Genomic DNA, 14,477 nt, shown 5'->3' on the forward strand with positions numbered 1-14,477 from the left:
TGCACCCCTGGTAGGGGGACCTGGGCCCACCCTACTCCATCAGGACCCAGTCCAAGGCCTTGTGAGTGGCAGGAGAACTCACCACTCCCTTGGCAGGGAATCCATCTGAAACATGCCAAAGATCCCAGGGCAGGAGAGGCAGCTCCTGTCCCCCTCCTTGGGCCACTTCCTACCTGACCCAGCAGGATAGCATCCCATGTGCTCACCAGGTCCACTACTTCCCTGGGGGCTGCTTCTCCCTCATAGACTGCCAGGAAGACATCCAAACTGGCACTCAAGTCTCTGCTGTCTTCCCTCTGCTCAGCTGGCCAGTGTTGGTCAAGCTCCCCCCTCTGAGGTCCTTCCTCTCCAGCAGTCCACCCAGACTGAGCTTTTATACCTGGGCTGCAGTCTGAGCATGCCCAGCAGAGTCATGGGGGCAGGGCTTCTTCAGCCAGGTGGGCCTCATTAGGCTCAGCCTTCAGAGTGCAGGGCTGATACACCCTGTCACAGGGCTGACGCTCCCACCCTGCAATTCATATGGGAACATTGCTGGTTGTTCCCTTTCATCAGGGAGTGAGGGGAAAGTGCACAGTTTGCTGCATTCCTCAACCTCGCTGCAGAGCCCAGGGCCAGATGAACCCGGACCTGCCCCAGCCAGGGCACACGCACCCCTCCCCCGGCTGTGCCCACTGGATCTGCAACAGCCATGGAAAAGCACTTCTCACCTTGCCCCAAGCTGCTGCGGTGAGATGCGGCTGGGGTTGTCCTCCCCCACGCCCTGGGACAGCCTGCTCTCTGAACCCTTCATCCCCAGCCCCACCCCACAGCAACGATTCAAGTGAAGCTTGTCCCCTTTCATTTTTTTTTCCAAACAACAAAAATTAACTGAATGAAGGACCTGAGTAAACCACAGGTAAATCTTCTAGTATAACTAGAGAGAGTCATCTGTCTGAAAAAGAGCTGCCTGGAACCAAGAAATATTCTCGTTTGGAACCATCTCTTCTGAAGCCAACATAGACCCATCTGAGCAGATTGGCTTTTATATCCATTATATAGTGTTTCTCCTATGGGGGCAGCTAGCTCATGCTTTACCTATGGCTGGATTCCAACTTCTTCGCTCACCCTTCATGATTTTGCCGAGCATATTCCTTTTGGGTAAAGAGCTCCAGGCTCCCATCTCAGCCCAGAGGTGAAAGCAATTGAAGTTACACAATATAATTATAGTTATTACACTGTGTAATAGATGCCTTCATAGCATAATACCTAGGAACTGATGTTAATGGGACTCATCTGTCCCTAAGACTCATGGCTATAGTTTTGCTTTTGTAGCCAAAATTTTAACACGGGACTGATTTGAAAGCTTAGAGCTGAGCAAGCAATTTATACCTGCCAGCTCTCTGGAACTGGCCAGCTCTTCACACCTATTCCATATGTTTGGAAATCTGGGGACGGGCCAAGTCTCCTTCAGATTTTGAACCCTTGAAGTTTTGGCTGGTGCCATTGGAGAAATGAACCGCTCTCTAGGAGCTGCGACTCAGCTCTGCTGGATTTGTGTCTGTGGTTGGACTTCAGGGTTGTCTCCACTTAAAATGCTTCAGCCCCACAGCTGTGCCACATGTGTAACCATGACCTACCCCGATGGGAGGGGTTCTCCCATTGGCACAGGTAATCCGCCTCCCAAAGGGACAGTAGGTAGCTGTCTGCTGGGTTCCACTCACCACAGTGGCGCCTCCTGCTGGCCAGCCTGGGGATTCACTCTGCCAGTTAGTACACCCTCCTCAGTTGGTGCCTCTCTTGTCATCCTCCCACCCTGCAGGTCCACCTTGCTCCAGGAACTGGAGCATCCTCAAACATCTGTGTTTCTAGTTTCCCAAAGTCCTTTTATGGAAAGAGTCTCAGGCAGTCTTCTCCTGCACTGCCCTAAGGGTGCCACTTCTCCAGTGGCCAGTAGGGGAACGCATGGCCAGCCTCTCCTCTGGGCTGCAGCCCAGGGACCCACAGCTCTTGGGTCTCCCCTCTCAGCCCTCACTGCTCCTTCCCTGGCCTGCTTCCTGCTTTGCCTGCTCTCGCTTCTTCTCTAGTGTACCCGTGCAACCCAACTTCCTCTTCCCTTCCTGCAGTCTTGTCTCTTCCCAGATCCTAGGCTTCAAGAACCCACCTATTCCGGCCCCCCTGAGCCTCCTTTAATCAACTCCCTGCTTGCTTTGGAGACAATCCCCTCCTCCCAGGATGTCTCACCAATGGGTCTTCAGGGGAGCTCACATTTTTTATCACGCTACAAGCTGATTAAGGCAATTGGGCGTGATCTGTGGCGGTCACTGTGCCTACACAGCGGGGGGGGGAGGTCCCTGGAAGAGCTTGTCGATGTGTCTGGAAAGGGAGCAGGACTCCTCCCTGTACATCTCCATACAGCTCCCATAGAGGAACCCTTCCATCCTTCTCACAAGGTTTCTGGGGCGGTGGCCTTTCTTCGTCCTCCTTTCCGTGCCAAGCCAGTAGTAAGTGGTCTGGCATCCTTGCAGCATAAGCTCCAGGCTTCTAGCCACGTTCCGCCACCATCCACTCCCTGCACGAATAATTCGGAGAAGACTGATACCGCATACAGATACCTGGATGAAGCAGGGAAAGCGATTCGCTGGTGCTCTGCGGTAAACCTTCTTTTGCTCCTCCCCAAGCCTGGCTTGAGCCCCGCTGCCACCATGCCCGGACCCCCTCCCCCTTCTATCCGCTTGCTCCTGTGGGAAAGGAAAGTTGCATCCTGCCGGCAAACAGGGAGGGTGTCAAACTCACGAGAATTCTACCCTGCACTCATACCACCTCCTGGACCCTGCACGCCAATCTCCTACCCCAGGTCACCACCCAAACCCTCTGCACCCTCCTCTCCCCTGCCCCAGGTCACAATCCCCTCCTTCACGCAAACTCCCGCTCAGACTCCACACCCCCTCCTGCACCCCAGTCTCCCACCCCAAGCTCCCTTGTACAGCCAACCTCCATCCCAGACTCTGCACCTCCTTGAGCGAGGCCCTAACCACTTAACAAAATCTTGGAGTAGCCCCCCCCAAATCAAAAATGATTGCCTGCCTCTGCAGTAGATGCTGAATACAGCTGAATTTTTCACATCCCTGTGGCTAGCTCGACCTAAGTTTTAGGTGTCAAACTGCAACTCCACACCCTCCTGTGCTTGAAGAGTTGCCCCAAGTATCACATTTGCCTGGGATAGCTTATAAGCTCTTCAGGGCAATGATTCTGTCATGTGGGTGCTTTGCTGTGAAAGCCCCGTGTCACTCACCATGCGGTCTAGCAACTTTTAAGGACTATGACCTTGACCAGGTTCCTTGATGCTAATTGTCCAGGGATGGACCTTTCTAGGTGAATCAACACAACTCCTTTCCCAATGCACATGTGCTCCCTAACACAGATATCTGCCTTTATAAATGCACTGAACAATTTAAATGTGATCTTGTTGGTCTGTTTTTAGAACTTGTGACTTAATTCAAGATACACAGTAGATGCTGCCAGAGCCAGCAGCAGGTGGGAGAAAAAGAGGCAAGAGAGCTTCTTTTTGGAGATAAGATTGTGGTGGCACCTGGTTCAATTCCGTGTGTGAACAACTTGACCTCTGTGACCCAGGTCTCCTTCTGTGCATGGGGGTAACACTTCCATTCTCTCCTCACTTCGCCGTGACAAGAGCCCTGTGTAGCCCGAAAGCTTGTCTCTTTGGGTATGTCTACACAGCAAAGTTATTTCGAGCCCAATGGCGAGCCCTGCCAATGACCAATATTACATCACCCACCCTGTCTCACCACTATCCTGGGACCAACACATCTGCAACTCTGCAAACGCACTTTGTCTTACCTGTTTAGATTTGAAGCTGGACAGGGCTCCCCTCATACTACATGCTTGTGCAGTACCTAGCAAAATGGGATCATGATCTAAGCTAGGCCCCTCGTCACTATTGTGAAATCAAGAAAGTGCAACTCAGCTATACAAAGAATTGCAATTAAATTCCTCAGTAGGGCACAATTGCCCAGGAAAGAATAAAAACCACCTAAAAATGGAGGCATGTCTTTGCTAAAGTGGTAATAATGGCACTTTATCCCAAACAATATAAAATATGGATTACAATTAAATTTTCTAGTGGCAAAATGCTCTACAATTGAAAACGCAGACGCCCGAGTGAGGCAATTAGAATAATTGCAGTGTGCTAATTATAGTTTGATGGATTCTGCGTGCTGACACCAATTATCTTGCAAGCGCACACTTTCTGAACAGAGTCCAAACCCATAAAAAGACACTGATATAATAAGCAGTAGCCTCCTCGTTGGCGTGGTTTCTCATTTTTCCCCCCCTAAACAAATCCTTTGTAAGATGTAATTAGGTTTAACAAGGTTTTAGGAAGAGATACCCTTTGTATTCGGTACTCAAACTCGTGAGCAAACTGCTTGCATCAAACATTGGGAAAGAAAAAGCCCAGGATCTTGAGGGTGACCTAAGAAAATTTGGCCTTTCTTTCCTCTGGACTATTGGAAGCGAGTTGTGCTCAGGGCAGCCGCCAGCCTCCGCGGGCCCCTGGGCAAGGTGTGGGTGGGGTGGCTCCATGCTCCTGGAAGGGGTGGGCCTCGGAAGGAAGGGGCGGGGCTGGAGCAGCCAACCCTCCACGCCCGCCGGAGCACAGCATGACGCCCCAGTCCTCACAGCTGTACGGAGCACGGATCACTCCAGCGGCTAGTTAAAGGACCCAGGGCCTCAGCTGCCACCACTACTGCACTAACCGTAGCCAGGAGACATGGGCCCCTTTGAATTGCTGGGTTTCGGGGCAACTGCTCCATTTCCCCCCCATTGGCAGACCTGGATGTGCTAAATAAATCAAAGCAGCAGGTCCATGCAGCATGCTCCGCATTAACACTGAAGTCAAAGGCGCAGCATTTTTGAAGAATGCTTTGGTTCTATGTGGCCTCACACTTTGGCCTACAGAAGTGTTCACACTAGCTTGAATATGTTCTAGTTCACACTTACATCACCCTCTTTAAAAAGGACTAAGAGCAACTCTACGCTACAAAATTACGTCAACCTCTGTTAAGCTGACGTACGGCCTCCACCGTAATGAAATTGCTTTTGCGTGTCCGCACCATGCTCTTTGTGTTGGTGGTGCACATCCACAGGAGCAGTGCTTTCACTGATTTAATGCTTGTGTGGGACATTGTGGGGTGGCTTCTGAAAGGCAGCAACAGTTGATGTACGCAACACAATGCCAACACTGAGTCATCCTGACTACATCAGTTATGTGCTACGCCTCTCACAGTGGTGGAGTGATTAAGGCAATGAAGTGGACAAGCTACAGCAACAGGAGCTGCATTTCAGTGTAGACGCTTAGGCCATGTCTTCTCTAAACAGAAGATCGACGCTACCACGATCGATCTTCCAGAGTTTGATTTAGCGAGTCTAGTTATGACTCACTAAATCAAACTCAGAGGGCAAGCCCGACAGCACCAGTAATCCTGCTCCTGTGAGGAGTAAGGGAAACCGATGGGAGCATTTGCTACCATTAGCTTCCCGCTGTGAGGACAGCGAGAAAACTTGAATTAAGGTACGTCAACCCCAACTATGTAATTAACGTAGCTGGAGTTACGTATCTTGATTCGATCTTCCCCATTAGTGTAGACCTGGCCTTACAAAATAGATGTAAGCTTCTAAAGACTGAACTATCTCTACAGTGTAGATCAGGTCTTAGTTAACATTAGATACATTTTAGTTCATGCCTACAGTACCCACGTGGGAGAATTACAGAACAGCAAGCTGGTGCCTGCCAAAGTTCACAGGACCATTATGGGAACTGTCGGGCCCTGTGGACAAGTCCTTAGTTAAGTACCTAAATCAGAAGTTAAAGCCAGCAGAGGATTTTCAAAAGCATTCAGTAATTTTGGTTGCCCGGCCTGACTTTCAAAAGCGCAGGGCTGAAAATTACTCTCATTTACAAAGAATCTGACCTTGGCTTACAAAACCCCGCAAGCCACTTAGAAATGCAGGCCCAGAAGCCTAACTTTACACTCACGCTTTTTAAAATCTTGGCCATGTATTTTTTGCACACTCTCAATATTCATTGTAATGAAGCTACTCTACTTTCCCTTCTCCAGCTTCTCTGGCAAAATCCCTCCCTGTGCTATGCACTGCTTGTGTTTATCTCAAAGAAAAGTACGTGCAAATGATTAGAAAGGACTAAAACCCAAATCTGGCTCCCTCCCCCTTTTTCTCCAGCACTCCTTTTTGCATGAAACCGGACCTACCCCTGCTTTGGTTTGCATAACAAAAGCCTAGCCAACAAGGTTTTATCTAAACAAAAGCCCCTGTCTAGAAATAATGCCTATTGATTCCTCCCAGAGAGATTTAGGGGCTAGTCTGCACAATATATGCAGTGTCTGCAATGAAAGGTCAGCTTGGCATCAAAGCCTGAAAACAAAAAGCCCTCGCTCTGTAGCAGTGAGTGGTGTGTCTGAAGCTCCTAGAGTCAGCTTGATCTAGGGAGAGGCACAGGATTGAAAACACAATTAGAAGCCAAGTACTCTTGAGATCTTCCCCTGACTGTGACACACACAGGGCAAGTCACGTCACCGCTCAGTGACTCAGTTTCCCCATCTCTAAAACAAGGCTCAGATCTCCACACAGGCAAGTTTTAAGGATGTTAGCAGTCAAAGCCTTGTTCAATTAGTGTATCAATGAGCATCCTACATCAGAATGGCCGCAATGGGTAAGACCAGTTCTCCATCTAGCCCAGTAGCATCCAACAATGGCCAATGTTAGGAGCCTTAGAGAGAATGAACAGAACAAGTAATCATCAAGTGATCTGTCTCCCTAACACTCATTCCCAGCTTCCTGCATTATTCTTGCCCATCCTGGCTAATAGCCATTAATGGACATATTCTCCATGAATTTATCTAGTTCTTTTTAAAACTCTATTACAGTCTTGGCCTTCAAAACATCCTCTGGCCAGGAGTTCCACAGGTTGACTGTGTATTGTGTGAAGAAATATTTCCTTTTGAATGTTGTAAGTCTGCTGCCTATTAATTTCATTTGGGCTTCATCTACACTGCCAGTTTTGCCAGCAGTTAGTAAGCCAATGAGGTGCGGATTAGCATATCGCCATACCTCATTTGCATAGTTTATGCACACCATTTTTGCCTCTCCTGGAGAGGCATAAGGATCTTGCAGAAAACAGGGTTTTTGCACCCAAAAAAAAGTCTCACTACTTTTTTTCCACAAAAACCCTTTGAGCAAAAACGGCATGCATAAATTATGCAAATGAGATACGGGGATATGCTAATTTGTGCCTCATTTGCATACTCACTGCCAGCAAAACCAGCAGTGTAGACGAAGCCCAAATGAAATTAATAGGCAGCAGATTTACAACACTCAAAAGGAAGTATTTCTTCACACAATGCACAGTCAACCTGTGGAACTCCTTGCCAGAGGATGTTTTGAAGGCCAAGTGAAGTGTTCCCTGTCAGCTGAGTGCTTGAGTGATGGCTCGGGAGATATTCAAATGCTGCCCAGCTGCTTAGCAGAATGCCCACAGCTAGGCTGTGTGTATCTATTTGTGGTGCACAGTCGCACATGCATTGGTGCACCTAAAATTTTATTCCGCACATGGATGAAAAAATCTGCACATGGATGGAAAAGATTAGAGGGAAAATTGTTGGTGACCCCCCTGTTCTTGTGTTAAGAGAAGGACTCAATAACACCTCCTTACCCCAGCATCCTAATAATCCCATTTTCAAGGTCATCCAACCTACCTACCCCACCTGGGTAATGGCAAGAGTTACTTCAGACTATGGTCCTGTGCACAGGGTAGGACTTGCTTGTGGTCCAGTTCCATGGGCTACAAAACATAGCTGAGTGCAGGAGACTTGGGAACCATCTTCCACTCCCAGGGAGCAGCCTGGTTTGCAAGAGATTGCTAGTCTCCATGTCACTTTCACCTCCTCAAAACCATTGTTTCTTTGAAGGGAGGGAGGAACAGCTACCCAATGGATCCCACCGCCAGCCCCTTTCCTTCTCTCCTGGGATGGCTTTTAGAATGAAGCTAGGAGCGATACACCACCAAACAGTTCCTCTGCCAGTATTTTAATCAAGGGACCCATCTCACCTCCATTTCACCTCCTCTGGGTGTCCTCTAAGGAGGATGGCAGGGGGACCAAAGAACTCTAGCCATTAGTTCTCCCACTGAAAGTGTTCTCAGTAACTTATCCCAAAGGGGGCAGAGGCTGCCCCTCAGTTGACAAATACAGCCCCTCTCATGCTGCCTTTGGATCCCATGCAGCGCCCCATAGGCATGTACAGGACTGGAACGATTTATATTTATTCAAACATGATCATGAAAACAGGATTTTTATTTTTTTTTTTGGCTCTACAACTCAGTTGCTGTAGGGCTGGGAGGGACACACCACACAAGCTCAACAGCTGTTTGAGGGAGGGTCTGTGTTAGCTGTGTGTACCACTAACAGCAGTGCACACGAGTATTCATTACTCAGTTTTAATGGCCTTTCCCTGTATCACAACGGGGCGATAAACCTGTCAAGAAGGATCAGCTGATATTCTGCAATGCTCGACATAGTCTTTGCAAAATGTTATATGTGTAAAAATGTTGTGTGTGTGCGTGTTGTATTGCACTCTAAGAGTATGCTCCAGTACATTAGCACGAGGGTCTGTATCTTTCTCTTTTCAGGTGTACATAAATTTAAGCCTGTGAAGCTGCATAGAGTCCAGAGGGGTGGTCAGAAATACCCTAGAATTACAGAATACGGGAGAGCCTTGTGATTCATGGAATTGCTAGTAATGGCTCCACATATTTGTGGATCTCCTGTGGCCTGGGTGGGGGGTGAGAGGCTGGGAGCCACGGAGAACTCACCACAGCTGCCAGGAGCCATGGTGAGTTCCTCTCCACTGCCAGCCCTCGTGGTGAGTTTGGGAACTGTGGGGAGTTCGCTGTGGGGACAAGGGGTCACAGCTCCCAGTATTCATTAATTTCGCCATTCGCAGAAGATGTGGGAAATGTCCTGTACTGGACACAAGTGTGGTTACTACATAGAGAACATGCAGCCAGCAGGAAGGCAAACATTTCCTCCTGCATTCTACCTCCCCACCAGACTCTGAGGATAAACTCTTCCATAGATCTGCATTGGAGTTTAGGGCTATTAATTGTATATTCACGTGCATATGCCCCCTGCCAAAAATGAGCAAGACAGACACCTTATGGTTACAGCGAGCTGGAGTTTGGAGTAGAAGAAACTGCTGCCACTTACAAGAATATACCATTGTAATACTTTGGAAGTGTATTCAAACATCTGCTTGGGGACCCCTTCCAAGCTCTATCTATTGTTGTTGATTTGATACAGCGCAACAACGGAGAGAAACATTTATTAGTGGTGTAACAGGAGTATGGTAAAACAAAGGACATCACTCCCAGGAGAGCAAGGGTTTCGGCTGGTATCTGAAATGCAGATTTCGGTCCATTTCTCAGTGCCCTGAGTGGGCTGTCAGATAAAATGCACTTGGACACGTGGAGAAATGCAACAGGCAGAATTAAGAAACAAGAAAATAGGGAAACAAAAAGGCAGGAGAAGAAGAAAAATGACTCGCTGCTGGCCTCATCTTCCAAACACCAGAGAACTACCTCAGACATGTGCCCACATGCCAGCAATGGATAGCATTGACTGGCATCACTACAGTCCTACTTTGTGGAAGAAGTGTGGCCTAGAGGCTCAGGCATTGTGGGAGGACTCACCAGATCTGTGTTCATGTCTCTAGATCTGTAGGTAAGTATATTGAGGTCTTGTGTTAAAAAATTAATGGATGTTGCAGTGCTCAAAACATCTGGGGGAAAAATCCAGCCTTTAATGTCAGTGCCTTGGTTCTTCTCCTTTAAAGAATAGATTATAATGCTTCCTTTCCCCTGCCTTTTGTCTCTAAGACATTTGAGAGGGAACATCTTTTACTAGATGTCTGTTTTGCACCAAGGGCTCTGATCTCACTTGAGATTCTGGAGCTACTGCGATACGAATAAAAATAGACAGTTTGTGACATCAGTTCCATCCTGCTGTAGCTACTTTCTCCATAAAGCCCAAATAGGTGATCTCCCCCTTTCTAAGATTGTCTAAGGCTAGCCATATTGATTGAGATCTAGGGAAAGGGGTCCAGGTTTGTCATTATGTTTAATATTTCCGATACAAGTGGTAGATAGGAGGACATGACCGAGTCTGCCTTCAATACACAGGGACCATGGCAATTCTCCATTACGCAAAAGAAGTTACAGCTGTGATAATTCCTAGTCCCACAAGTAGAGCTGGGGCAGATCCCGGCCCTACAATTCTTTTCCCAAAGCAAGAGATACTTCGTGGCACCTGAAAGGGAAAATACAACCTCTGTCAGGCCAAGTCCTTGATACTTTAAGAGTTGGCATAAAAACATCCATAAAGTACCCAGTGCTTCAGGCTGTTACTGCAGCAGCAGCCTTTCAAGAGCAGAGAACAGATTTTCCTCCATGGAACAGCAACAATCCCCTTTACTGGCACTGCCCCGTATATACACGGCAACAAAGTGGATACAGGTGCCTTGACCCTTCCCTTGAGGTCATAAAAATTCCAGTGGGTCCAAGTGTTCCTCCTTCATACGTGAATGTGGGTAAAACAAGAGGAATGATCCTGCACCCATTGAAGTGCCATTGACTTTAATGGTGCAGCATTAAATGCCAAGGAAACTGGGAGTCTGTAAGATCTGTTATCAGCTGTCACAAGGACTACATTTTATAAGAAATGTTGTGTCCGTTTTCCCATCACTCTGACTCATGAACACTGGTGCTGAAGGAAGGTGTGTTCATGTTTGCCCCTGTCACGTGTGAAAAGTAAACCTGAAAAGTGGAAAATTCATTTTGAAAGTTAAGAAAAATAACCACAAGGGGTTTATTATTTATGTATTTATTTATTATAGTGTACCAAGTTCCTCTTCTCGCACCACTCAAATCAGCGTGAATGTTTCCAGAGGGCGTGATTTTCAGAAGTGTCAAGAACTCACAGCTCCAGCTAAAATCCGTGAGAGATGCCCGTGCTGAGCACCTGTGAAAATCAGACCCCTCGTGTCCGAATATGCAGCAACTCTACTAACAAATGAACAAAAGCTTCAGGGGGTAGCCGCGTTAGTCTGCACCAGGAAAAACTTAAAAAACAACAAATAGTCTGTTAACACTTTATAGACTAACAAAACATGTAGATGGTATCCTGAGCTTTCGTGAGCCCATCCCACTTCTTCAGAGGACCCGAGTGTTGTGCAAAATGGTGAATTTATCTGAGTACAAATTAAAAAAAAAAAGTTCACAAAAGCCCATGCTGGTTCATTCCTAGGAATAAACCATCTTGTTAGTCTTTAAAGTGCTACATAGTCCTGTATTTTGTTTCAGCTACACCAGACTAACACGGCTACATTTCTATCACATTCCTAGGAATGACGGTTTAAAGTGCTCTACCTGAATCTTCTAACCTATAGAGCAGAAATGTGACAACTGCACAATGCCCCATTGTTTCAGTTCCATGGGCTACATGGAGAAATTGCATGTGTAGGCTGTACAACTAGGGCAGATAAAGATGATGGAATCCTGCCCACAAAGAAAACAATCGCCCATGGTTCACAGCCAAAGGTTCCTCATTCCAACTGAGCAGGTATACAATGTAGCACCTTTTCACAAGGACAAAACCAGAGAATTTGCTGTTGTTTTTGGACAGGTAGCAGCGATGACTGTGTGTGAGCCATAGGTAAAATAACAGAGATTGCTTGACGGGTAACCAATGTCTTGACACAGAATGGAGTAGCTTGACATTGCACCTATAAGCCATCAAGCCTATGTTAGCAAAGCACAGACATGTCTAAGTGAGAAAAGTGTATGTTTTCCTTTGAGTCTATCAGCTGTTAGTGTGTTGTCATTTAGCCTCATATAATCCTCCCTTGAGTGTTGACATGGTTATTCTCTCCAAGTACTCTCAGACCAATCAGCAAGATGTTGTCAGTTTGGGCAAACTTCCATAAATGGGTATAGAGAGTAGACATGACTTCATGTTCCTCACTAGACTGGGGGCAGTGCCAAAACACCGGCTCCCCTTTCTACTGACACGGTAGAGTGAGATTTTCAGATTTTGACTCATGTGCTTTGCACTTCATGGCAAGCAAACCACAAAATCTGTAGTGTCAGTGCCTGTGACCAAAGCTGGAGAGTTCGGCTATTTTGTTGAACGGGGCTGTTAGCAGATTTGCCACCACGCACAAATTCTTTTCCCGCAGACCTGCTGTTTCATCAAAAAACGTTGACGCTGAAACAGCAACATTTCAAGTGGCAGCATTTTTATGTGGCCGTGGCAACCTTTAGGAACAAATCTGGATAAAGAAATGTGCCCCTACTTTATGTAAAAAACATAACAGGTGTCTCTTAGAAGATAAACAGGCCATTTAAACTTTATTTCGGAATAGTGCCCAATCCAATTAAATTGATGGAGTGCCTGCAATGCTGTCATTGAATCAGAGCATGTTCAAGGGGCTTCAACCACAGCAGGGGTGGGGAACCTTTTTTGGGACAGGAAGGATGCTGACCCACAGAAAAATCAATCAGAGGCTGCATGCAAGTGAGAAGAAAAAACACCCCCAAACCAGAAAACATAAACCAACAAAACCCCAAACCCTCACTACGTGGCCCCTGACTGAGAAGCAGAAAGACATTCCCTGCATTTTTCTTGCACAGCAGAGCCTAGGTGGGTCCAGGCTAAGTGATTTTGTGTGCTCCAGCCCCCCAGGATGGGGCTGGAGTACCAGTGCATGCTCCCAAATGCAGAGGGGGAGCCCTGAGCCTCAGGGGCCACATCCAAGCAAGCTGGGGGGGGGGGGGAGGGAGAGAGGGGCACATACATCTGGCCCCTGGTCCTTAGGTTCCCCACCCCTGCCATACAGATTTGGTTGCAGGACTGAGGCATGGAAGTCAATGGAAGCAGGGTCAGACCCATATTAGCTGCTCCTCTCCCTAAAGATAAATCCATCTCTTCACACAGCTCTAGTTGCAGGATCTGGGCCAATGTAAGTCGTTCTAGTGTACCTGCCTCACCTGCTGTGTTGAGAAGGCAGAGAGCTGCCTTCCAACTGATCCCAGTGTATGAGCCTGATCCAAAGCCTACTAAGGCAAGACTATTTGTTGTTTTTCTGCTGACTTCAATGAGCTTTGGATCAGGCCCTAAATGCATGTGTAGAAGTGTATTGCTGCATTTATCAGCACTTTTGTAACATTTGTGTAACCACTGTCTAATGGGTCCTGATTTGACTGAATTTGGAATGCAGGCTCTTTGGCACATGTTACGCATTAGGCATGGGCTCCCTTTCTGTCTGTATCCAGCTGGCTTCTCTTGCCTTATACCCAGAGCATACACTCTCAGGACTGGGCCATCTTTTCAGTCTGTTTTTACAGCCCTTTGTAAAATAGTTCAGTGCCTGACAAGGAATTCCGAGCACTTCTTATTATTGATTTTACTATTACCTATATGCATATACTAGGTATAGCAAAAATACACATGCTAAAGCATCTCCAAGTATTGTCTTCAAAAAGTCTCTGAGGGGTAGCCGTGTTAGTCTGGAACTTTAAAAACTAGAAGTCCTGTGGCACTTTAGGGTTCGTCTAGACAGCAGGGCTTAACTCAAAATAGCTTATTTCAAAACTGGGAGCGTCTACACAGCACTTATTTCAAAACAGAGCACTCTTCCTCCGACTTCCCTTACTCCTCGTACAATGAGGGTTACAGGAGTCGGTGTAAGAAGTCGTCCAGCTTGACAGTATTTCAACATTATTTCGAAATAGCAGCCTGCTGTGTAGATGCAGACTAAGTTATTTCGAAATAATGTTTCTGCGTAGACATACCCTACGAGACTAACATATACATATGTCCGCCCTCGCTGTAAGTCCAAGATACATTCAGAAAAACTTATAGTGAAACAACTTAAAGTGGGGATTTTTTCCCCTGCAGTTAAGTTCCATTTGCACAAATTGGTGGGTTTTTTGAAATTTTTTGTGTGCAACTTAAGAGTGAGGTATAGGAGGACTTTTAAGTAACGCATGAGCTCCTAAAAGCATCAACGACTTTAGTGGGGAACAGATGTATACTGGGGAGACTTATAGTGGGGATAGTATCATGAGTTTTTGTAGGTAAACTCACTTTATTAGATGAGCTTGTCTTTAAAGTTCAGTGAACATTGGTTTAGGAAACAGATAGTTCTTTGCTCTTCTCCGTAGAATGGGGAATAAAAAACTTACCCATATTTGCCAGGTATTTTTTATACCTATGCTAAAATAGCTTATATATATGCAAAATATATAGTATGTTTAATTCATTCTAAGACTTTATATTCATTATATTATACAGGAGAGGAACTAAGGATGCCGTGATAGAAATGTAGCCGTGTTAGTCTGGTGTAGCTGA

At 46.7% G+C, this 14,477-nt stretch overlaps 1 long non-coding RNA gene across 1 annotated transcript in view; it reads right to left on the reverse strand.

Moving 5' to 3' along the window:
• Window positions 1–326, reverse strand: part of LOC112545276 (uncharacterized) — a 97,586-nt gene extending 97,260 nt beyond the window's left edge. The window contains exon 1 of the long non-coding RNA XR_016350481.1: window positions 207–326. This is a non-coding gene — a long non-coding RNA (uncharacterized LOC112545276). The remainder of the gene's footprint in view (window positions 1–206) is intronic.
• Between the last annotated feature and the right edge of the window lie 14,151 nt (window positions 327–14,477).

Source organism: Pelodiscus sinensis, chromosome 11 (assembly GCF_052426305.1).
Source record: "Pelodiscus sinensis isolate ZL-2025 chromosome 11, ASM5242630v1, whole genome shotgun sequence".
Lineage (NCBI taxonomy): Eukaryota > Metazoa > Chordata > Testudines > Trionychidae > Pelodiscus > Pelodiscus sinensis.